Below are 26,225 nucleotides of genomic sequence, written 5' to 3'. Positions count from 1 at the left end.
ATACTCAACTCAAATCATGTAACCACCCCCATCAGCACACAGCAAGAGGGTGATACTCAACATAAGACATGTAATCTCATATATGAAATCAAAACAAAGGATGGCTTAGGTCGAGTGAGATAAAGTACACCCTCGCCTAAGTACCCATTTAACATATACAAAGCACTTTAATAATTTCACATCAATAAACAACCCAATTACTCACTTGATAAAGCTTGACACGAAAAATGATACAATTCACTGAGCTTGACCGTCACCGTCAAAAGCCTCACAATCTGTATTGACAGATTATATAAACACATAAATGAAATGGCCATACAATAGCAGTTTATAACTTAAACGATCGAATACGGTCGAAAATGATAAAAAATAATCAAAAACGGTCAAAATGACGTTAAGGCCAAAAGAATATCGAAATTGGCCGAAATGGTAATAAAATACCAAAGTAGACCTAAACGGTCCAAAACGGCAAAAACGGTTGAGAAATGCACGTGCGCGTCCGTGAAAATGAAAATGGTACAAAACGGGTTACACGATTTGCCCATAACTGGAGCTGTGGTTATCGGATCAAAATGTACTAGATGGTGTCTCGAACCTTAGACAAAAGGTTATAACTTCCATGAAGATACCTCGACCCATTTTTCAGTGCATCCAAGTTAAATTTGCAAAATACTGAACTAGAACTCCAAAGGCTAGTTTATCTTTCTCGTGAAAATTTGGCAGCATGCCCCTTGTGTATACCCATTTTCCAGCCATTTATGGCTTCAATATTTTCCTCAAACAAACTCAAAGTTACATACAAAATAATCTCATTTCAATAGCCGTTCAATAGGCTCAAGGTCATATAGGTACAAAATCAAGCTAACGACATGTGCGGAAATGAAGTTTAGCAAAAGACAGATTTGACGTTGTTTTACGTAACGGACACAACCGAGGTTACGCATATCAGATTGAGGTGAAACTTATACCGTTTCGAAGCTAAGGCAGAGAGCTACAACTTTGGTGAGGACCACCTAGTCTAATTTCTAGTGTAACCCAGTCAAATTCCCAATTCACAGAACCAAATTCCAACTAACCTGTCAGTTAACCATACTACCTCAAATGGCCATATCTCAAGCTACCAAAGTCCGTTTAAAATGTTCTTGGAGGCATTGGAAAGCTAAGACATAGTAAAAAAACTTTCATGTTTTGGCTAGAAGCTAGTTTAGTACGTATCAAGGTGAACAAATGCAACCAACTTAGTGTACTGTCAAAACTGTCCACTGACTTTACTCCTAGGGAAGTCAGGGTATTTTCGTCTTTTCACAGGCTACGTTACTCCAATTGAGCCGAAATTTTGTAGGTAACCATAAAATGTCATTCTATACAACTTTCATGTTTTGTACTAAGCCTAATTTCGCCTATAACATACTGAAATGGAACCGGCAGAACTGAAGCTACAATTTCCAGAAATCTGGAATTTTGCTATATTCAAGCTATAATTCTCATTTTTACCTTGAAACTACCACTACCATATCCTTTACAAGATTATATACGATATATACACATCATACAACACCTAACCCACAAGAACCCTAACTCAAAAATCATCCATTTAATCATCAAAATCACTTGAAACAAGCATCACAAGCACAATACTACCATTAATACCCAACTTAATCATGATTAATGGAGAAAGAAAGGTTGATCAGCCATTATACGTCAAGACAAGAGCTTGCAAGAATGATCCTCCACCTTTCCTTGAAATTTTTGGTTCCTTAAGCTTCCCAAGCTTCCAAACTAGTGATTGATCGGTTTAGTTTTTCTTGTTTTCACTCAAATGGTGCAAATCAAGATAAATTGAAGTTGTTTTCTCTTGCTCTTTCTCTCTCTCTCTTATTCACGGCTAGAAGGAAGAAAATGAGGACAATTTGTGTGTTTTTTGATGATAAATATGGAGGAAAATGAGTTAGGCAAGAAGCCATAGATAGTCGACAAGTGGCACCACCAAAATCCATCCAAATTTTCTTTTCTTTTCCATGCATTTTGGCCACATATTTTGGTTATATGGCTGAGGATGAGGGGGGGATATTTTGGAAAAATATCAAGGGTATGTGGTGGTAAGGAAGTGGTGGTCAAGTGGTGGGTTCAATCGATAGTGATCGATATCCGTCGGTTCAAGCCGATTTTCTTAAATCGCGTATACTAGGGTTTTTAACTTCTAATCACTAACTTATTATTATCACTTCTAATCATATAATATTTTCTCATCCAAAAGTCACTCTTACCTACCAAATTTGATCCTCACTCCGTACCGAATAGTCACACTACGAAAAAACGTGAAAACCCTAATTCGCTCTAACTTGGAAACGGACAACGAAAACCCTTACTTCTTATTCATTTACACTTATTGTGGGGTGATTGGGTAGTAGGGCCATAATAAATGAATAATTTCTAAATAAAAGGGCATTTTAAAGAAAAACGTGAGGGGTTTTACATTTCCATAAATTGAATTTAGGGTTTTGGTTGAAATATGAGAAATTCGACTAAACAAAATATGATCCTAAAAGTTGGGGTATTACAGAATTTGAGGAGTTACTATGCAAGAGGTTTTGTAACAAAATTTGCAGAGATATAGTGGAAGAATTTAACAAGATTCAGTAGACTGGAAGTGTAGAGAACTACCAGGAAAAATTTGAGGAACTCAAGCCTCTAATGCTGATGAAAAATCCTCAATTAGATGAAGGCTACTTTGTGTCTAGTTTTATTAGCAGCCTTAAAGAAGAGATCAAGCCTATGATCAGGATGCTAAAACCTACAGAATTGTCTGCTTCCTATGAGATGGCTCAATTGCAGGAATACTCCCTGCAGTTGCAAAACAAGTAGGGGAAGGAGATGCAGAAGAGTTCCTTGGAAAACAAGTTTGGAATGCATAAAAGTCAGGCCCTATGCACAACCGCAGGGAACTTGTACAAAATTCCTCCTGTGAGCCACCACAAACACTCCAGTGCAAGGAAGGCATTTCCAGATAGCAGCTCCACCAGAAAGATTTCTGCACAGGAAATACAATACAGGAGGAACTATGGATTGTGCTTCAAGTGTGGGGAGAAATATGGGGCAGGAAATCAGTGCAAAATGGGGCACTTAAACTTTTTCCTTGGAGAAGAGGAGGAGGAGTCAGAATTTGAGGATGCAGTTGGGGAACAGGATGAGCACACTGGGAATCCAGGAACTGTCATGGAGATTTCATTACACACATTGTCAGAATCTCTCAGAAGAAAAACCATTACAATAACAAGGCATTTGGATGGAGAGGAAGTGCTGATTCTAGTGGACACAGGGAGTTCTGACAGTTACATTGACAATGAACTGGTTATTGCTTTAGACAGACCTTACAGAATGGTTTCACACTTCTCTGTCATTGTGGGAAATGGAGCATATGTAACTAGCAAGGCTATCTGTCCTAGAGTCAGGTGGGAGGTAAATCAGCACAAGTTTGGTTTTGACCTGAAAGTAATGGAACTGAATAGATGGCACATTGTGTTGGGAGTAGACTGGATGACTCATTTCAGTCCCATCACTTTTGATTTCCATAACCTCAGGATCTCTATGGAATATCAAGGGGAAGTGGTTCAGCTACAAGGGAGCTCTGAAGACTGTGAGTTGGACTTAATCAAAGGCAAGGAACTGAGGCACTTTATAGAGTATAAGAAAAGATGCTTTGCTATAAGAACCTCAGAGACATAATTAGCCTCAACAAATGCCTCAATAGTGACAGAAGGAGACCAGCAACCTCAAGAGATCAAAGACTTATTGGAAGAATATGCAGATGTGTTCCAGCAGCCTGTATCCTTACCACCTGTCAGAACATGTGATCATGAGATCCCATTGAAGCCAGGGACTCAACCATTCAAGCTAAAGCCTTACAGATAACCCCATTCCCAGAAGGATGAAATTGAAAAGCAAGTCACAAAGATGTTGCATCATGGGATTGCAAGACACAGCAACAGTCCATTTGCATCCCCAGTCTTGTTGGTCAAGAAGAAGGAAGGAACTTGGAGGTTCTGTGTTGACTACAGGAAGTTAAATGAGATCACCATCAAAGACTGTTACCCTATCCCAAATGTGGACGAACTGCTTAATGAGCTAACTAGATCCAAGTTTAAGACTAAGTTGGATCTTACTACAGGTTATCACCAAATAAGGGTCAAACCTCAGGATGTGCACAAAACAGCATTTCAGACTCATTGTGGACATTATGAGTTCTTAGTCATGCCTTTTGAATTGACTAATGCACCTGCAACCTTTCAGTCCCTGATGAATCAAGTGTTTCAACCATATTTGAGGAAGTTTGTTCTAGTCTTCTTTGATGATATTCTGATTTACAGTAAAACATGGGAGTCACACCTACAACACCTGAGGCTAGTATTGAATGTGCTTAGGGAGAACCAATTGTTTGCTAAGAGATCAAAATGTTCATTTGCACAAACTAGAGTGGATTATTTGGGACACACCATTTCAGAAGAAGGGGACAGTATGGATTCCTCCAAGGTTGATAGTATCCTGACCTGGCCAACACCCAAGTCAGTAAAGGATTTGAGAGGAGTTTTGGGACTCACAGGTTACTACAGAAGATTTATCAAGAATTATGGAATTCTGTGTAAGCCATTGACAGAGTTGCTTAAGAAAGATGCATTTTCCTGGACTGACACAGCTCAGAAAGCATTTGATTTACTCAAAAGGGTAATGACCTCAGCTCCAGTACTTAAGCTGCTTGACTTTGAGCAACCATTTGTGGTGGAAACTTATGCGAGTGTGGGAGGCATTGGAGCTGTACTCATGCAGGAGGGGCATCCCATATCATTCCTTAGCAAGTCATTGAGTCCAAGGAACCTGGGGTTGTCTGCATATGAAAAAGAACTACTGGCACTAGTGATGACAGTGACCAAATGGAGACACTGCCTAGTAGACTATCATTTTATCATAAGAACTGACCATCAGTCCTTAAAGTACCTACTAGATCAGAAGTTAACAACAGTAATACAGCATAAGTGGTTGACTAAACTATTGGGACTGGACTATGAGACTCAATACAAACGAGGCAGTGAGAACTTGGTAGCTGATGCACTTTCAAGAAGAGCTGTAGAGGAAAGTGTTGAGGAGCACAGGACAGAAACATGCCTGGCTATAACTTCTGTGAAGCCAGTTTGGATGACAGAGATGATCAAGAGCTATGAGCAAGATTCTCAGTGTCAGGAGCTGATTGCCAGGATCATCCTAAAACCTGAGTATCTAGACCAGTACCAACTCAGTGATGGTATTCTCAAGTATAAGGGAAAACTTTATGTAGGCTCAAGCAATGGAGTCAGAGAACAGATCATGGAAGCTTTGCACTCCTCTTCTGTTGGAGGTCATTCAGGACAAAGGGGAAGTTCACACAGAATTAGTAGCATATTCTATTGGCCTGAGTTGAAGTAAGATGTGAGGAGATTTGTGCAAGCCTGTGATAGTTGCCAGAGGAATAAATCTGAACATGTTCAGCACCCTGGACTTTTGCAGCCCCTGCTTATACCTAGTCAAGCATGGACACATATCTCTATGGATTTCATAGAGAGACTTCCAACCTTATAGAATTTTGACACTATCCTGGTGGTGGTAGATTGACTCATCAAGTATAATCATTCCCTATTACTTACTCATCCTTTCTCTGCCAAGCAAGTGGCACAAGTTTTCCTGGACCATGTGTATCAACTTCATGGACTGCCTAAAACTATAGTTACAGATAGGGACAGGATCTTTACTTGCAACTTCTGGAAGGAGCTATTTCGATTGATTGGGGTGAGTTTATGATATAGCTCTGCATACCATCCAGAAACAGATGGCCAGAATGAGAGAGTTAACTAGTGTGTAGAGTCTTACCTGAGGTGCATGACTGGAGAATTCCTAAATCAGTGGAGTAGGTGGCTTCCCCTAGCTGAATAGTGGTACAATTTTGCATATCATTCAAGCTTGAATGTGACTCCTTTTGAAGCTCTCTATGGTTATAAGGCTTTACCCTTACCAATGGGTCCCTACTGTGATTCTATCGTCCCTGCAGCAACTCAAGCAATTCAAAAGAGGATGAGGATTTTTGCCAGTATCAAGGAACATTTACTGAAGGCTCAACAGAGAATGAAATATTTCACAAATAGGAATAGGACTGAGAGGAGTTTTGAAGAAGGAGAGCTGGTGTTTCTCAAACTGCAACCATACAGATAGCAAACCATAGCTATCAGAAAGAACCTTAAGCTTGCAGCAAAGTTCTATGGTCCTTTTGAAGTGGAAGAGAAGATAGGTGAAGTTGCTTATAAGCTTAAGTCGCCCCCTACAGCCAGGATACACCCAGTGTTCCACATATCCTTGCTAAAGAAGAGGATTGGATCACCACAGCAGGTCTCTACCACTCTGCCAGCATTTGATTTGCAGGACCAGTGTCCCTTAATGCCAGAAATGGTCTTGAAGAGAAGAGCTATCCTGTGCAAAGGAATACCAGTGGTGCAGTACCTGATCAAGTGGCAGCAATTAGAGTATGATGAAGCATCCTGGGAGGACAAGGATTTCATAGAACAACAATTTCTAGAATTTGAGACTTGCAGACAAGTCTAAACTGAAAGGGGAGGAAATGTCAGGAAGCAGGAAGAAGACGTCGTCGTTTAGCCAAAGAATTGTGAATTGAGTAGCAAACGGTGTCGTACCACTGAAGTAGTTAGTTAGTGGGGTTAGTTGGTGAGCTAGACAAAATTATAAAAAGGGAGCACGGGGATTGGCTGAGGTTCATGACATGTATAACAGAATTCTGTTAATAACATTCTTTCTCTCTCTTCATTCAATCCTCTGAATATTCTTTCTCTTTCTTTCAATTTCCCTCCCAATTCCAAAATTACTCCTTCAGATCCTGACAATCCACACCCCCAAACCCCGACCCACCTTAACATCAATCAGGAAAACAGTAGTAAACACAGAATTGAGTGCCCACTCAATTATTGATTGCTAAAAAATGCATATTATTCGGTGCATTTGATTCAAAGTTCCAAGGCAAAGCTTTCAAGCTTACGTTTCTGGATATGCATTGGATTGTCAATTCCTACTAATTTAGCAGGCCACGGGTTAGACGAGGGTATTTGACCTGCTGCTGGTTCAGAAGGTAATTTTTACTTTCATTATGAAATTTAGGGTGTTTATGTGGAGGTTTTTAAATAATAGGAATGTAAGGTGTCTTTTCGCGAAACCACAAAGAGTTTCCTTGTATTTTACCCTGTTTATTTATACTCATTTAAAAATAATTACATATTCAAATTATACTTTTAATAGGTGTTAAGTGGATAAATTTGAATTTCTTACCAATTTAATAATTGATTTTTAAGATACACATTCATTGTTATTTACCTTTCTTTTATTTATTTATTTATTCCTTCTATTTTTTTCCTCTTCCTTCCAAACTTGAAGTAGACCCTTCAATTATTGTATTAATTAACTTCTCCTGTCAATATAGACACCATTTTCAGCTCTTGTAATATGATAGTTGAAACTTCTTATGGTAACTATTTTGTGTCATACACAATTTTTATTGATTTTTTTTATTATTTTTATGTGGGTAGAAAAATTTTGTCTAACTTGATATGCCATTATTTTTTTTATCATAATAAAATATTATTATTTCTTGTCAAATAATGTATGAAAAAAGTCCATAAAATTTTAAACAAATCATAAATAGATAATTAAATATACCCATAACCATCTAAGAATATACCCATCTATGACCCCTTTTAACTCGTATGGATAAAAATTTGACTCATCCTGTTCTGAAGCGCTAACCGCTAACCTTGTACTCAACAAGATGTCCATGACATTGCAGAAAGGGCATCAATAAATTTCCTATACACATTAAGTATACACGAGTTAACCGAATTATGACCAAGTCATATTAACCTAAATGGTCTATTGATCTAGTGGTTAATATTGAAATTTTAGAATTTAGAAGTTATGAGTTTCGATTCTTCTTTTCCCTTCCCGATTCTTAAATCCAACCACTCTCCTACTAAAACAAAATTAAAAAATATGTATATATAAAAAGTAAAGCTTTGCCCCAAATCCAAAAAGAATCGCATCCATCTATGGATAATGTACGATGACACTAGAAAGCAAATAGAATCACTCCAAGAATAAAGAGTTGGAAGAGAAAAAGTTAATTGCATTCGCTAGGGAGCATGGATTGTGAACCTAGTGACACTGAGACTTCCATTCATAGTTGACTTTTGCAACCTTATGGCTAATTCTAATACTAAAGTATGCTTACCTTTACTCAATGGTTTCGAATAAATCAGTACCCGAATGATCATGAATCATCAAATCAGAGCTGTATCTACCTACTGGGAAAGGTACAATATATATCCCGACTCCACTGGCATTCCTAAGAGGATATCAAAAAGCTATATCCTATATATATATATATATATATATGGGCCTGTCACGCAACCAGATTGCACAGGGAGTGGAGGGAGAGATGTGGCGGGGGAGCAGGAAGGAGAGGGGGAGAAGGGAGGGGAGGAGGAGAGGGAGAGGGAGGAGGGAGAGGGAGAAGAGGGGGGAGGAAGAAAAAGCAAAAAAAAAAAAAATGGTTGTTGCTGCTTCCGGCCAGCAACTTGAGGCAGTGGTCAGGAGAGGGAGAAGAAGAAGAGAGGAAAGAAAAGGAAAAGAAAGAAAGAAAAAGAAAAGGATCAAGAAAGAGAAAAAGAAAAATCAAGAAAGAGAAAAAGAAAAAAAAAGTTTTTCATTTTAAATTTTTTTTTACAAATAGTATAATAAGTTACGGTAAAGTTTTAGAAAAATATCCAAAAAAACTCAATTGCCAAACATGACTCATGTTTCGTATGATGTGTGTTCTCTACTTGCCACAAGTTCTTGGTACATTTGTTCAGCATTAAGGAGCAAAAATTTAGAATCTGCCTATCTGGCTTTTCTGTATTCTAAGGACAGCTATAAATCGAAAAGTGAATATGTCCAACTTGGATTACAAGAAGTCAAATGTTCCTTAAAAAAAAAAAGAAATCCTTCTCAATTGAATGCATAAAAATTCCTTCTCAATAAAAAAGAATCCTTCAATAAAGGACAAAGGACCACAAAGAAAAATATAGAACGAAAGAAAGAAAGAAGAAAGATCTTCTGTATTATGCTGCGTTTATAATTAAAAGGTTTATTCTATTTGTTTTTTGTATGAAAGAAAAAGAATCATTATGGTGTTTTAATATATTGAATATTTGTTTTTCTGTTTTTGCTAACGAAGCATGTCAAAAAATCTTCAGGTTATCTGGTCCTTTGTATAGTTAGACAAAATAAGGTCTTTTCAATATAACTACTTAAATGTAATATTTTTAATTCAGAAGGAGGAAGGATAGATATTTAGGTTAATGTACATATTTTTCTCACTAGAAATACCTCTAGAAAGAAGAAAATAGAGAGCCTATGAAAATGTTTACATAGTACACTTCGACACGGAAGATTACTGAAACTGATGGTTTGATTGCAAGGCATGGAACTACTGAGCAAGCATAGTAGCTTAAATGTGGAATTTCCCTTTACGTCAATTTAATTCCCTTTACAACACTCTAAATAGATGTAAAACCTATTCTGTCCCTCAACTTTCAAAAAACATCAAATATTAGGTCTCTCAACTCATAAATTTTGTTCTAAAAGGTCCCTATGAAGCCTCTAAGTCTATTAGCTTTCACTATGCCCAATGTTTATTTTCCTCCTCAGAACTTAAAAACAAGTCATCTTAGCCCCTTTTAATAGCTTTGGTTAAATATTTAATACTTGAATAATTGACAAAAAAAAACAACAACAATATCCTTCTAACAATATGCATATGCTTAAACAATATCTAAAATTGCTCATCAACTGATAACAAGCTTAATATTATCCCATGTGCTTTTATAAGGAAAGCTGTTAAGGAAAATAAATAAAAGAGAGTTTTTTGTGCTTTATGAAATTAATTTTTGTCTACAGCGAAGATGATAGTTTTCGACAATAAAAAACTGACAAAAAGATAAAAAGTAAGTATTCCCATATTTTATTTTTTTAAGGTAGGTATACTCTACATAGTTTGATCGTTTTCTAGTAAATTTTAATAATGTTATTGACTCATAATAGAACAATAAAATTTATATCAATATATTAGAACATAACATGCCCAAATAAAATTTGTTGAAAGAGTTGCTTTATAATTTTTCTTAGTTAAACTAAGGGATAATTGCAGAAACCTCCCCTGAGATTTTCGACACTAACACCCACCTCTCCTGTGATTTAAGAAATAGCACTGACCTTCCCTAGAAGGAAATTGGAGCATATTGCTGACAAAAGATTGTGGGAATTTATCTTTATACCCTAATTATTTGGAGAAACCTAATGAACAAATTTTCCAAAAGAAACCTGTTTCTTGTCAACAAATTAAGTAACTAATTAAACTACCTGTAAGGTCTACCATGTTGCATAACAAAAATATAACTCTTGTTGGGGTTGTTTTCACTCTCAAAAATCTTCAATGTTGCCTTTCGATTGCAGCTGCAATATTTGTTCTTGATTGTGAAGGATGATAGGGAGTTCCATGATCCTCCTTATAGCTTGAAGAAGCCATTCTCTTTGTTGCAACACTTCACCTCAAACTGCCAAACTAAACTCAATGAAAGTAGCTATGTTACCCCCACAAATAGCCACATACATTGCTAATAGAGAGTTTTACGTGTCTAGTTTATCCTTTATAAGTTGTTGCAATAACCTGCAAATCTATCCATTTTTAACTAGTGGTTACTTAGTTCATGATGCTTCAACTGTTTTATGTGAACTAAAAGGGTTTGCACTTACATCTCCTAAAATTTATTAATTGTTAATTGTTTTGTGGTGTTTTGTCACTCCTTTACTAATATTACTTGGCATGCAACACAAAGGGCAAATCTGACGCAAATTTCTCATCTCACTCCTTAAAACAATATTTTAATGGCACATTTTCTAGCCTAGACTGCATATGCAACAAAATCAATAAGTTCAAGGGAGGTCAGTGCTATATCTTAAACCACAGGGGAGGTGAGTGCTAGTGTTAGAAACTTCAGGAGAGGTTTTTGCAATTTTCCCTCAAACTAATCAACAACTTAATATTTATCCAACCACTAAAGTGGGGAAATTGATACTCTATAAAATTTGAAGGCGCTAAATTAAAGTAAACTAAATTTTAGTTTAGAAAAATAAAGTTATCTTAATTGAATTTAGCCTTAGGGACTAAATAAAACCAAATTCAACAATTTAAGTACTTAATAGACACTATAAAAGTTGAGGGACTAAACAGGATCATTGGTCAAAGTTGAGGGACTATTAGAGTCATTTACCCATTTTCTAATTATTTACTCCATTGGCCCAAGTAATTTCTTACTAATTTACAAAATATAGCTTAATTGAAGTGACAAAAAACTCATGGGTATCACATATTCCCCCCTTGAAATGAGTTTCATATTCAAACATTGACATGCCATAGTTAAAAGGACGTGGTTACAGTTCTCGCATCTTGCCTTCCAATTCTCAGGCCTACTACCCTACTTTGTCTTGGCAACAATTGAACGAAATATCCTAACCCATTATTACAAAGATAATTTTTTTCTTTTGCTTAATTTTGAAATTTCAACTATTTATGAGAACCCAAAATTGGTTTAACTTGGGTGCAGTAAGTATTTTGTTTTCAAGTTTCGTAGTTCCCGTATCTTTAAAATTTTGCTCTTCAAAATCCAGTTGTATTTTAAAATTTTAGATACTTCACTTGCATGACATAGTATGTCGACACAATGTCTGAACTTGGCATAAATTGTTCTTTATTGCTAGTCAGTTGAAACTTCACTTCCATTGTTTTCCATTGTCGTTTAAATTGTACTTTTGTTTGAGACATTGTAACGAAATTGAGTTTTTGACATTATTTGAGGTACTACGTTTGCTCCTTGGATTCGTTAAATGTGATCTAGATTGTCAGAGATTTTTCACATTCTCAGGCAAAATCTTTTCTTGAATTTTGTTGAAAAGAGATTTTAAATTGCCAATTAACCTCTGGAATTGGCCTAATGGCTGGGAAAGATTCTTAGAATTCTTTCCGCAGTCAGATCTAGAGTTTGAATCTTAGATCTGACAATCAACGGTGGGAAGGGCACAGGAAGGGATGAAAGAAAAAAAAAGAGAGAAATTTTAAATTGCCAATAAGTGTTGCTCCAATAAAGCTAGTTTTTTTCCCTAATATTATCAAATTGTGGGCAAATAAGCCACATAACTTTGTAGGGCTATTTTTAGTAGCTATTAGAAGAAAAACGATACTGAGAATGCCGATATAATTTTTGAGAGTGTTATTGACAATTCTCTAGTTGAGAGAAGATATGGTTAATTTCATTCTGCGCCTTTAAGCATACATCAATTCTAACTTTGCTTCTTAAATTATAAATTAGAGTACTGTAATATCAAAACCATCTCACTTAAGTACAATCATTAATGAAAAAATAAAATTAAAACAAAAGAAGTCCACAAAATTAGAGGAAGAAAGGAATTTAGATACCAAAGTAAGAATCTGATATAGTTTAAGGACTAAATTGTCTCAATTTAGAGTATAGGGATTAAAATAGAAATAAGAAAACGGTTGAAGGACTAAAATGTCCCAATTTAAAATTTCGGAACTAATGTGAACATTGAGGTATAATTGAAGGGTGCAAAATGAAATTAACCAAAGAAGACATCATCCAGCAATATTCTTGAATAATCTAGGACTAATCCATATAACCCAAAATAATAACATTTAGCAAATAGTACAGAGAATTTATCATTATAGCATCTTTAGGGTAACGAATTAAAGCATGATTAAAATATGTTGCATTTAAGTACAAACGCTAAATTCTTAACAAGGAACTCGAATGATTGCATATTTTCTGAAAGCCATGATTGGTATTGTGGGCGCTCAAGGTTTGTACAGGTGCTTTCTTATCCATAGAAGGACATGGCTTGCTCAAAAGGAGCTTGTGCGTCACATGTTCACCCTAGTGGAGGAACAAGTGCTTCCTTTCTCTTTCACATACGACGAAAAAAGAACATATAGGACATAAACTAGCACTTGTGTTTTGTCACAGGATTCCAATATTACTAAATTCTTTACCAGATCTTTTCTTGAATTTGTTGATATATATGTTTGGAGGCAAAACTTCAATATAGCATGGTGAGGTAATGAATCTTGGTTCTTGCCAATGTAAGTGCACCTCCCACTATGTGTGTTTCATTATGTAATAGAGTATTGAAGTTTAAGTTTTTAGGTGGCTCTACTAATGGATGATCTTCTTGCACCTTTTCTGAGCTTATTTTAGTGTAAAATGATTCTTTATTTATTGTTACTGTTTAGTATTTTAATGAGAGAATAATAGAGAGGGTAAGACGTGTAAAGCCCTTAAACAATGCTCTCCGCTAATTGTGAAGCATAGAGCTGCATGTAAACTTTTTTTATCTAGGAATGAGAATTGACATAAATTACAAAAATGTTTACTCCAACTAACTAACATTAAGGAAGATAAGATAAAAAGAAATGAAAGCTTGATAATGGATTAACTAAAAAGTGATTGTGATTAGGTTGCATTAATTAGCAGTAACTAGTTTAGATACTTCAACAAAAAAAATTGGAAAACTATAGAGATTATAACTAGAAGTTCAATCCGGAAAAGTGCGCAGAACAATATTGATACGTACACTAAACAATTGCAGGATGATCTGTGGACACCAAATTTTTTTTTTTTTGAAGGATGGACACCAAATATTGAAAACCCAAAAGACACCAACTCTGATTGAGCACATTAATGGAGCTTTTTGGACATTGATTAGTTTTTTTTTTCTTTTTTTGGAAACGTTAACGGTTGGACATTGATTAGTTTATTACGAAAAATATGACTTTTGATCTTTGCAAAAGTGAATATTATCTACATTTCTAAAATCAAAATAAAAATTTGATTTTCCTATTGATCGTCAAAGGGGTAAAAGTGCACAGTGCACACACTACCTTCAGAAGCTGACCACGTAATTGTCACCTAGTTTGACTGTAATGCCCCACGATTCACATCAGAATCACATCGAAATTTGATTGATTAGACATACTTAGTGTTGTTAATTACTAATAAATTGTTTTAGTATTTTGTACTTTTCATTTTTTGCCAATAAATTTTTGGACGAACACTCTACCTACAATGGAACCAGAATTTTACCATAGGAGTGTGGGGGGGGGGGGGGGAGACATTCAACATACTTATATAATTGACAAATTAATAATTATCATAAATCCTAATACAAATTTAAATTATGAATAACTATATGAATAATTAATAACTAAGATTCAAAATATAATCAAAGAAATTCTAAAGCCAGAAAAAAAAAAAGCTTGCCTTCAGAAAATGGAATTTGAGGAAGAGTCTACGCTTAAAACTTCAATGGAGCTTGAAAGATCTATGCTTGGTCACAAACACAAAAGTCGATAATTTTGGTGTTAATACCCCTATTCAAGTCAATTTAGTATAAAAAAATTGTTCCAGTGGTTGAACTTCCTTTTATTTGTCTTCTGTTTCTTTTGTTCGATTTTTGTTTCTTATTTGTATATTGTGTCTTAAGTTGCTATTTTAAGATATAGTAATCATATCTAACGAAGAAAATTTAGTATTTTCTTAGTTTGCTATTTGAAAGTCATAATATATACTACTAACTAATGTAAGGAAACTAAATAGGACACTTTTATAAAGAAAAGTTAATGGGATTCCTTAATTGCTATTGAGAAGTCATACTAAAAGCTAGATTAAAGTTGTACTGCTGGTATACTTTTATAGGAAATCTAAGGTTTGGATTGTTATAGGTCACCTTTATGAAGAGAAATGAAAGAGGATAAAAAAATGACTCATGAAAAAAATGTTAAGGGTGCAAAGTGACAAAATTAGATTCCAAAAATACTACTCGATGAAGAAGTTTTGCAAACCTCTGGGGAATCAAATCGAACACATAGTGAGCTTTTTAATTTTTTACAACGAGCTTGAAATTTCTCTTAAGGTGGACTCTTTTATTTATCCATATGAACTTATATGAGCTCTTTTTGAATCATGCTTGAATAGCTACATGTGATATTCAAAGATTTTGCTAATTCAAACTCAAAATGAGATTGAAACTTCACTATACAATAATTGATATTCAGGTTTAGTTGATTAATGAAACTTGAACACATTCTTACCGAACCACTCCTCAAACTTGATTCATCTTTTGGTCTTACTGCCTCAAGCATTCTAATTGGTATAAAAAAAAAATCTCATATAACCTCTACATAGGACAGAGGTATTAGGGCAAAAATATGCATGGAAGTGCAGCATTGGGTGCGATATGGCGGAAGTCACCTTTAGAATCCATACATCCAATTTTTAAAATAGGCAAACACTTGAGTAGATTCGATTTATATAGACTCTATGGTCCAAATTTTACCACACCATCTCATCAACTAAAAAATTGATAGTGTGGCAAATTTTAGACTACATGGTCTACAAGATCATGTCTACCCACGTTTTTGCCTTGATATGGTCTTATAGACCATGTGATCCAAATTTTGTCGCACTATTAATTCTTGAGTTGGTGAAATAGTGTGGCAAATTTTGGACTACAAGGTTTACATAGAATGCTTAAATTAATTTATTAATAGGTGACATCCATGACTATGAATAATCAGTCAATTTTCTCATATTTTTTCAATGTCGGACGTGAACATCATATCAGCAAATTGTAAGACTTCTCATTCTCTTAAATCTCATTCTCGTAAACACTTTGGTAGATCTGGTTAATATGGATCCTGGGATCAAATTTTGCCAAATCATCTTATCAACTCAAGAATTGATAGTGTGGCAAAATTTGGACCACACAATTTATATATTTCGGATCTACTCAAGTTTTTTTTCTCAAGGAAATTGTCTTGTTATGAAGAACTGATACAGAATTTCCCAAAATCACTCTCTTCACTAGACAGTGGTTATTGCTATCAGTGTCTGGTAATATAGTCCCCAACTTCTTTTTCAATAAGGACTCGTGAAAAACAATATGCATCTTTGCTCCAGCTAGTAATTGCAACCTATAGGCTACAAAGCTGATCTTCTGAATAACTTGGAAAGGTCCATAGAACTTAGATGCCAACTTGGGATTCCTTTTAACAACAATAGATTGTTGCCTGTAGGGTTGTAACTTGAGGAACACCCAGTCTCCAACATTAAATTGTCCCTAAATTCTGTGTTTATCAGTAAAAACCATCGTCTTATTTTGTGCTGTACTCAAATGTTCCTTACGGTGCGCAGCATCTGCTCTCTATTCGGCAACATAGTATTTATACAGGAATAATGGTATCACAGTAATGTCCAGGCGTTAAAGGCAGTGGCATGTATACATATAATGCTTCGAAAGGAGAAAGTTTCAAGCCAGTATGGAATAATGCATTATACCACGATTCAGCCACGCTTACCCACTTACTCCATTATGTTGACAGTTTACTGGAAGGTCTCAAGGCATTGGTTCAACCCCTCAATCTGTCCATCTGTTTGTGAATGGTGGGCAGAACTATAGGTGCAATTCGGTTCCCATTAATCTATACATTTCTTCCCATTAATCTATACAATTCGGTTCCCATTAGTAAAGACTTTTTTCCAGTCAGTAACCCTTGACTCTGGCAACCCATGCAGCGTATAGATTTTGTCTAAGAATGACTGAGTCAATTGTAAAGTAGCAAAGAGGTGAGTTAATGGAGCATTATGACCAAACTTTGTTAATCCATCCACTTCTACTAGGACTCTGTCAAATCCTCTTGATAATGGCAACTTCTCAATGAAGTCCATTGTAATATGAGACCAAGCCACATTTGGAATTGATAATAATTGTAGTAAATCTAGATAAGGCAAATGTTCTGCTCTATTTTTTTTTTTTGACAAATATAACAGCACTGAATAAACTAAATGTCATCTTGCTTCATTTCAGGCCAATAGAACATACTTTTAACTCTTTGTGAACAAGCCCTCTGTCTAGAATGTCCCCCTACAACCGACTCATGTAATGCTTTAATTGAGTTTCCTCCTGATCTCATTCCCACTACCCACATATAATCTGCCTTAATACTTGAGTAAGCCCTACACTAATTGGTAATTAGAATCTTGCTGTGACAAATGCAAAAGTAATCTGCTAACTAATTCTGGATATTGTGCATCAACAGTGTAACTTAGTTGAAGTTCTTCCATCCAAAATGGTTTGGCAGTGGTCAAAGCCATGAGTGAATTAGTTGAGGACAACTTCAAAATTATCAAGCTCTTTCCTGGATAAGGCATTAGCCACTGTATTTTTTCAACCTTTCCTGTATTCAATCTCATAATCCACCCCAAGCAGTTTAATCAACCACCTATACTGCACATTAATAGCCACGTTCTGATCAAGTAGATACTTAAACAAATAGTGATCATTCCTTATAATAAAATGATGCCCCCATCAAATAGTGTTTTCACTTGGTCATTTCCATGACTAGTGCCATTAGTTCTTTTTCATAAACAGATAAACCCTTGTCTTTAAGTGAGAGTGCTTTACTGAGAAAGGCTATACGTGACCCTCTTGTAACAAAACCGACCTCTACTCCATTTCCACTCACTCTCTATCACCAAGGATAAACTAAAATTAGGCAATATTAAAACTGGTGCAGTGCTAATGAATTGCTTAAGTCGCTCAAATGATTACTGAGCTTCTATATGCCTTGTAAATGCTTCTTTCTTCAGTAAAGTTATAAGTGGCTAACATATGGATCCGTACGCTTGTATAAAATGCCTGCAATATCTAGTCAATCCAAGAAAATCCCCAAGTTCTTTTAATGATTTAGGAGATGGCCATTTAAGAATGCAGTGTACTTTGCTTCCATATATATTAACCCTTTTTTACAAAAGAACACGTCCTAAATACTCTACTTTTCTTTACAAAAGAACACTCGGAAAGTTTGGCATATAATTGATAATTGTTAAGCAATTTTATCACTATAGTCAAGTGCTCTAGGTTTCTTTCCAAGCTAAGAATATAGGTCATTATATCATCAAAGAAAATCACCACAAATTTCCTAGATATTGATCAAATACCAAATTCATAAGAGTTTGAAATGTTGGTGATGTATTTGTTAACCCAAAAGGCATGACTAAACATTCATATTAGCCATGATAATTTTGAAAAGCAGTTTAGTGTATATCTTGAAGTTTGACGATGATTTGGTAATATCCAGAATGCAGATAAATCTTGGTGAAGAATTTCAATCCATATAATTCACATAGTAGCTTACCAATATTAGGAATTAGATACCATTCCTTCACAGTGATGTCATTTAGGTGTCTACAACCCACGCAAAACCTCCAAACTCCATCGTTCTTCTTTACTAAAAGAACTGGTGATGCATATGATAGTTGTTATGCGTAATTGAAGTAAATTCAAGCATAGAGCTCATGAAAATCATACTAGAAGTTCAAAGAAGAAGTTGGAAATGAAGAGAGGATGGAATGCCATGGAAGAAGTGAAGAAACTAAACAATGAAATTTTGAACATATGTTTGGCCGTTCCAAGAATCATCGCGAAACAATTCACGAAAAAAGTTGTACCAAATGATCAAGAAATAATAGTATATCTAGCATGAAATAGAAAGGCAGTACTCAAGTGTTTCAGTAAAGAATAAACTTAAAAAGAGATGAAAAAGAAAGCCCTAGCATAGGAAAAATAAAGTGACGAGTGGCATAATGTGGGATATACATATAATAATTAATTCATCCACAATTAAATTTTATATTTATAAATTCCTAAATAACCCACACGTGATTTTTCGCAAGTATACGAGTCGTAATTGAGTATAGGGTATTAAAAGTCGAACCCACATGGAAGATTATCAATTGATGGTTTCTGAATTCCTTTATTATTTAAACTATCACAAATGCAAGTAATAAAAGTATGCAAGTAATTATTTAAATCTATGCTACAAACATGAAATAAAAGTAATAAAAGTAACAATATAAAGCTTCTAGATGTATGGAATTTCTTACTACTCTTGCAAATAAAATTACCGGTTACTTGTATGTTATTATCGTGACTAGTTATGGCGTAATTTCCTAATGTATGTGAAACCTACTCTCGTAGTAAATCAACTATACTTATAACTAAATCATACCCACTCTCGTGGTTATGAAGTTAACTACAAGTTCATTTCTTCTATGAAATTACATGAAGCATGTCACTAAAGTCACAAAGGTGCTCCTCTACTCTTGTGAGTAAACTCCTCAGGTTTATCAGTTCCTTGAAGTAGTGTTAAATCCCAATTCTCATTGCAAACTTAACACCTTAAGATTATCACAATTAATGGCCAGTTAATCGTGATTAGAAAAACAAAAGTGATAAATAACTTGCTAAAAATCATATCATCAAATAACCAAGTAAATATCACTAATAAGATATAGAAAGTTCATCCATAACTCTAGGCATAAACTTTAGAAACACATATTGAAACACAAATCCAAAACTTACATATTAACCATACTTAAGAATCTAATACAAAAGATAAAGAGTTGGCGAAGAGATAACCCTTATCACATGAGTTTCAACCCCTCATCTCCATCTTCATCCTAATCTAGCCAATATACAAGAGTGGATAAAAACTATACTACTTTATACTAAACTACTAAACTAAACTAATGAACTAAGGAAATTCTAGTAAAGACTACATTTTTGGTGAGTTTCTCTAACCTTCCAAAGTTGTGAAAATATTCTCCAAAGGCCTCTATTTATAGAGAATTCAAGAGCCAAATGAGTTGTTTCTAGTTGGCATTTTTTACTCTTGAAAGTCTCAAAGGTTGCTTCTTAAAGTTTCCATGCTCATCTGAACATTTCTAGCCGGAATCTTTGCAAAAAAAGTGGTCAAAAATATTGTGTGAAAAGAACACAAGTTGCAACTGAAATTAGAGAATACATGGCCCCAAAATGCGACCCAACTCGTGTTTTGTACCCTTCCCCGTTTTGCTTTTTTTTTGCAGGTTTGCTCATTCTAGGCAGACTTGATCCTTGCCTGTTATTGGGTCAATTTCAGCCGATATTTTCTTGATGATGGAGGTTGAACTAGTTCTTGTACAAAACATGAAGCTTGTAGTCTTTTGAGTTATATTTCCAATTCATCAAGAATCATCCAATTTGGAGCTCTGTGGACCAAGAAATGACCAAAATACCCTCTACTGGTCAATCTCCTGTTTCAGCTTTGGACAATGAAAATTTACTTCTGTATTTCTACTTTTTGACAACGAAAGCAACTAAACTGGACTTCAATATCTTCATACCAAATGTAGATCTATCTCTTAGCTTCAAAATGGTTTAAGAATTACCTCAATCCAATACTTGTAACTCAAGATATTGCCAAAACACTAAAAGGTGTCAAAACTGAAAAACTTGCATGTCATCCTTTGAGTATTTTGCATTTCATGTCTTCTTTTTATCACTTCAAATCATCAATAATCATCTAATTATCTTCTCAATTCATGCCATTTGATGATTAAATCCTTAAACCTATAAAAATATAAAATTTTCACCATTAAAATCCATAGAAATGCAATTTTCACAACTTAAATCATAAATGACCAAGAAATGACCAAAATACCCTCTACTAGTCAATCTCCTGTTTCACCTTTTGACAATGAAAATGCACTTCAGTATTTCGACTTTTTGACAATGAAAGTAACTAAACTGGACTTCAATGTCTTCATCCCAAATGTAGATCTATCTCTTAGTTTCAAAATGGTTTAAGAATTACCTCAATCCAATACTTATAACTCAAGATATGGCAAAAATACTAAAAGGTGTCAAAGCTAGAAAACTTGCATTTCATCCTTTGAGTATTTTGCGTTTCATGTCTTCTTTTTATCACTTCAACTCATCAGTAATCATCTAATTATCTTCTCAATTCATGCCATTTGATGATTAAATCCTTAAAACTATACAAACATGAAATTTTCACCATTAAAATCCATATAAATGTAATTTTCACCACTTAAATCATAAAATGCATATTTTCACTAGAAACTTAGTTAATTAGTTATAAAAATAAATAAAACACACTAAAACTAACTAATAAAACATAATTAAAACACACTAAATATGCACTTATCAAATTCCCCCATACTTAAACCATTGCTTGTCCTCAAGCAATTAAGAATTACAAATCAACAATGATCCAAAATTTTGAAATTAAACATATGTGCATGCACAATTCAACTTCATTTTCTCAAAAACAAGGTAAATAACGATTATGCAATCACTCAATTAATCTCAAGTACTCATAATATCAAGTAAAGGAGAGTCAATTATACCATAATTGTAATTAGTTCAATTCCATTTCTCATACTTACCTAATTTCACAAGCAACTCATATGGTCAATAAAAAAGCTTTCTAAATCCATGATCATCTTCTTATTCATATTTAAAGAGGGATTTATTCATATAACATAACTAAATATTACTTAAGTTGTGAAAGTGCCTTTTAATGTGAAAATCGACATTTTTAGATGAAGGTCGCTAGTTATTCAACACTTCACATAGTCAAGTTGCTTTGCACAATCTTAATTCAAGTACCGTTTTACGCAAAAGTCAACATTTGTAGATAAAAACCCTCGGTTACTAAGTACAAGAACTATTGGAATATAACAACTTTTATTCTCTTTTTATTCTTTTTTTTTAGTAAAGATAATAATTATTCCCTCAAAAGAATAATCATGAGAAGTGTATTGTACTTATTGACCATATTTATCACTTAACTATTGTAAATCAAGTAAAGAGAAGAAATTTCATCAAATTTGTAAAATTTAGGCATAATTTTCTCCACTTTACACGATATACCTTCCTAGAAATGCACAAATTATAATTACATAATAGTTATTTTCAAGTTAAATGAGAAAAGAAGTTTTCAAACCACATATATTTATCTCAAAAGTAGAAGAAATTTGAATTACTAAGGGTATAGCACTTGTTGTCCTTGGATAAAATTAAAAAATTTTGAAATCTTTTGAGCCAATTTTACAATTTTGAACAAGAATTTGAAATTTTTTTTACAGAGTTTCCCCTTATAAATGGACAAAACTCCCTGCCAACAAAATCCAAGATTGAAAATTTTCAAGTACCATTCATTTTTCAACATCAAGTCCAAGATATTTAAAGCAATATAAGCACAAGTACCACACATTTCCTCCCCCACACTTAAAATACACACTGTCCTCAATGTGTAGGGAAAGAAAAATAACAAAAGATAGAAAGAAGTACTCCCCTGTGCAATGGTTGAGATCCAGATTAATCATGATTCACGAACCTTCACCAAAAGACGCAAACATCTACTAACATTGTCCAAAAGATCAAATGTTAAAAAAAAAGTGAATGTCACCTACATAACAAAAGAAAGAAAAGCGAAAAGGACATAGATGCAAAGCAAAACGATAGCTCAAGGTGCTAGTCCAGCACCTCCCTCACTAGCGGATCCTTGACCATCACCACTATCTCTAGGAGTAATGCAAGACTGAGAAGTGATGCCTAAATAATCCTCCATTCGACGCATCCTAACATCATAGGAATCTAGGCGTGTATATATTGATTCGATCAAGTCGCTCAACGACTTGAATCTGATGGTAGTCTAAATTATCGAAGAGTCACTACAGTTGGAACACTATGGAGGTAGAGGTGCAGGTGGTGGCGGTGGTGGGGCAAAAGTAGACGACCCGGCAGAAGTAGAAGGACCAGTGAAAGTAGATGGACCGACTTCGCCTTGCGTAGTGTGACCACCTCATCTTGATCTATCTCTCCCAGGGCGAGGTAAATTATCCGTAGGAATGCCTATACTAGTAAGAGTAGCAAAATTTAACTCGTCCATAGGTCGCACTGGAACTTGCTGGATACCCTTCAAATTGGCGCCTTCCCTTTCGAAAATTAAGGATAGGAGACGTGGAAACCCAATTGATAGGAAGTTGCACTTCTTCGGGCGGTCGTCCTTATGTTGTTAATGATTATATTCGGGAGTGGAATGCGAGTATAAGGAGACTCCCGGTTGTGGAACATGTAATCCAAGAAATATATATCGCTATGTCGAACCGCTCCTTGTCTACTCTTCTTGGAAATCACATTGTGCGTCATGACATAAATAATGAAGCGGTGCTGATAGTTGAACACGCATGCAAGGATGGAAACTTTCCTTGATCAACGAAATAGTTGGTATTGTAGACCAAACCTTATCATGGTATATGAAGGGTCCCAATACTTGTTTAGTGAAGTAATTCCCTTCTTTAAATCAATAACCGGTGCTTGATTTTTGCACTCAAGAATTCGAGCAATTATGACTCTAGTGATGGTCAACCGTCTCCCTCGAACACAAGATCTAATCTCTTCACCACCATAACCCTTTTTGCTGTCAATATTGACATAGAATTCTCAAACCAAATCAGGGTATATGTGGTGAGGAAGAGAAAGAATAGGTGCTCATCCCAATAGTTCAAAAGCTTCCGTAATACGATATACGGCATCGATCTCTGGAACTATATGCATCTCGTAGATAAATTCCATGTGGTCGCACTCCTCGAACCAACCTTGATTATCTTTTGACATGAATCGTTCGACATCGTAGTTCAGAGGAAATGGTCACCTAGATGAGTCTCTTCGCAATCTCCTTTGTTAGGGCACCAGAGATGGTGTTCTCTCAACTTCTTCTTCACTAGAAGATTCATGAATAATAGTTCGGCCTCTTCTTACCGTGGTGTCTAAAAAGAAAAAATCATTAAACTTCTTATACATCTATCTAAAACATCATACAATCACACATTATACAAGAATTAAATCCTATAAAACACCTAAAAGAAGAATCTTTCCACTTATAGAAATCGTAGGCATTTTATAAAATTATCATTCATGTATACGGGTTAAACTTGGCTCAAATAACCACAAATTCACATCTTCATGTCATAAAGAATCAATTAAATATTCAACAATGCCCAATATTATAACACGAGAGACATGACATTAAAATTGCCAAAAATGGCAAAAATCACCAATTTATTAAAATAGGCCACAATATGTTTCAATTATTGAAAATAGTAATAACCAAGTTTATAACAAGCATTAATTAGCAACGGTAATCCACATTTTGCTATAAACACGATTAAGCAAAAATTATCCCCATAAATCACAAAATTCATCAAAATTACTCTCTATACACAATGCACATGATAAAACATCATCAACCAACCATTTTTAGTCACAATCATCAATCAAAAAGGCTCAAATAACAATCCAAGTTATTTTTTATTTTATCCAAATATAGCAAATTTAAATTTTAAGAACTCATAATCCATAAATTTGCTATATTTGAACATGTAAACATGTTTAAACAACCTTAATAAGCGTATTGGAGGTAAAAAATATCAATAAACATCATCAGAAATTCAAAAATAGAAGATATCAAAAAACTCAGGAAATTGAATAATATTAAATTCTAAAATGCAAAGATTTGATGAAGAAACCTACCTCAATCAAATAGAAGGATATTTGGTGATGGAGATTATGCAAAAAGCCTATGAAACACCCTTTAATTGACCTCCAATTGACGAATTTGAGAACTATGAACCCTAACCTTCAATTTCTTTGAAAGCTGATTTTGAGATTTTTTTTTTTTTTTTGGATTTTAATCAGTTAAAAAGGATCTATGAAGGTTAAAAGATGTTTGGTTGATATTTGTTTGCAAAGAAAAGGAGTAAAAGAGAGAATTTGTGAAGGTGTGTGTGAAGGGGTAAGAAAATACGGGTAAGAAAAAGACGAAGAAGAGAAAGAATAGCCTGCATTTCTGATTTTTAAAAGAAGAGGGTGAAAATGCGGGGACAAAAGGTCGTGTTTCTGGGATCGCATTTTATGGTTGGATGTTGCAAAATCTAAAACGTAGGAAAAAGGAAATGCGGCCCTAGTCGCATTTCATAGCCCGTGTTTTCAATTTTTTTGATCTAGACTAAAAACGCGAGTAAGGTCAAGTTTTTGCCCGCATTTTCTTAAAATTTTCTTGAAAATTCAATAAAACATGACCATAAAATGCGAGCCCAACTGCGTTTTAGTGTGTGCATTTTATGCTCTGCAATTTTAGTGCAGAAATTCCTAAAATTTTCTAAAAGTCGTGTGCATGACCCCATTTTCTAAAATACACCCTAGATCATTCCTATGTCAAAATAACACATTCACACATATTTAAAATTATCTAAACATGCATTCTAACCTTCTTTAACGTATTAAAAATTACAATTACTCAATTTAAGATGTTGAGATCATTGATCAGACTTCGTCCTTTTAAAATCAATTGGTTACCTTTGCTTCTATTTCCCAATCCTACAAATGAAAAACAACAAACTAACTTAAATACATGATTTAAACATAAAATAACATAAATTTAGACAAACATTGGATTGCCTTCCAACTAGCGCTTCTTTATAGTCATTAACTTGACTATTTTACCTCATTTTTCAAGGAGGTTTTGTCAATAATAATCCACCATTAAAGGACAAGATGAATCAATAAACGGTGGCTTGATAGCAAAAGCCACATAATCTAATGATATGAGAGATGAAAGAAACTTACCTATTTCAAGTGTTTCATAGATATTAGCTTGAATGTGTAGCACTTGAGTACTCACCAAAGGAATGTCCATATAACCTTCTTGGGCGATAATACCTTTAAAAACTATACTTTCAACACATTCCCCAATAGGGGTAAAAAATGGGTCATTAATGCTTGTCCCTTGAGATTCAAAGTTAACACCAAAGATATTATCATGAGAAATGGACATTTTTTCATTGGAACTCAAATTAGATGCATCATTTTCATCAAAATGCAATCCATTTTCACATGCAACGTGCTCACCATTCATGCTAAGGTCATTTTGTATATTATTAGAAGAAATAACTTCACACAATGCATGTAATTGATCTTGAATTCTATCAAAATGAGAAGCTAATTCATCTAATCTATCCTCAACCCTAACAAAACAATCAAAAATTGCATTAGCTAACTTTTCTATAGTTAAATCAAATTAATTATAAGAATTTCTATGACTAGCTCCCAAGATGCATTAG

Source organism: Coffea eugenioides, chromosome 8 (assembly GCF_003713205.1).
Source record: "Coffea eugenioides isolate CCC68of chromosome 8, Ceug_1.0, whole genome shotgun sequence".
Lineage (NCBI taxonomy): Eukaryota > Viridiplantae > Streptophyta > Magnoliopsida > Gentianales > Rubiaceae > Coffea > Coffea eugenioides.
Note: the sequence above shows the minus strand (reverse complement) of the source record.